This window comes from Pinus tabuliformis, chromosome 3_1 (genome assembly GCF_031772625.1).
Source record: "Pinus tabuliformis cultivar Carrire ecotype Pingquan chromosome 3_1, CPIR1, whole genome shotgun sequence".
Taxonomy (NCBI): Eukaryota; Viridiplantae; Streptophyta; class Pinopsida; order Pinales; family Pinaceae; genus Pinus; species Pinus tabuliformis.
The window spans coordinates 680,754,982-680,755,964 of NC_142301.1; positions in this window are offsets into that span (position 1 = coordinate 680,754,982).

Here is a 983-nt window from a genome sequence, read left to right on the forward strand (position 1 = left end):
TCAATTATCCTCAAGCAGAGGCTTTAGTTTTACTCTTTTCTAGAAGCAAATACTTTCTTCCAACATTTTTGAGTTCCATGAAAAATTTGAAAGTCCTAATAGTATTCAATTATGGGTTCAAGAGAGACATAGTATTCAATTATGGGTTAAAGAAATCCACACTGAATGACCTATCGGCCTTATCTTCACTTAGTTTAAGACTATTCACTTGGAGAGGCTGCATGTGCCCCCACTTCAAGAGCATAGTAAAGTCATGTAGAACTTAGAGAAGTTATCTTTAAGCTTTTAGTGAAGATTGGAAAAATGTCTGGGTTCAATAACACCCAGTCGAGCATTAAGCTTCCAATAATGCTAGATTTTAACCTGGAGCACTTTTGTGATTTGGAAGAGATGCCCCCTCATATTTTGACACATCTTCAGTTGTGAATTAGACTATTACTAGCTGTCATTTCCTTCGAAAGTTCCCTGATGACTTGGGGAACCTCAACTCTTTAAGAGTGTTAAGGAAGGAAAGAAAGTACATTATGCTAAGTTCTCTTATGCTTTTCAAGCTTTTCTTGGATATCTACAACGTTTCAAGTAGGAAAGTACATTCTATTAATGAAAATTTGTCTTGATAGAAAGACCTAATCTCAAATTCTAATGCTTTCAAAAAACATTGTATAACTGTAATTTTTCTAAAAGGAAATCATATTTTTTCAATTTAAGTATCATGATCCCATATTCCAACTTATTTTTCAGTAACCCATTAGGCTTTGTAGCTTTGAATAAATCCATGTCTTTTGATAAGATCCTCTTCCAAATTAGAATGCAGTTTCCTTTTGGCAATAACCACATACAATGTCTTGATTTTGTTATTGAGAAAATAGAGGTTGTGAAACAAGCCTGTGCCATACAAGGACTTGGTTCATTGATTATGTATCAATTATGGCTCTTGATGTAACAATGTCTTGATTTTGTTTCTTGAAAATAGAGGTTATGCT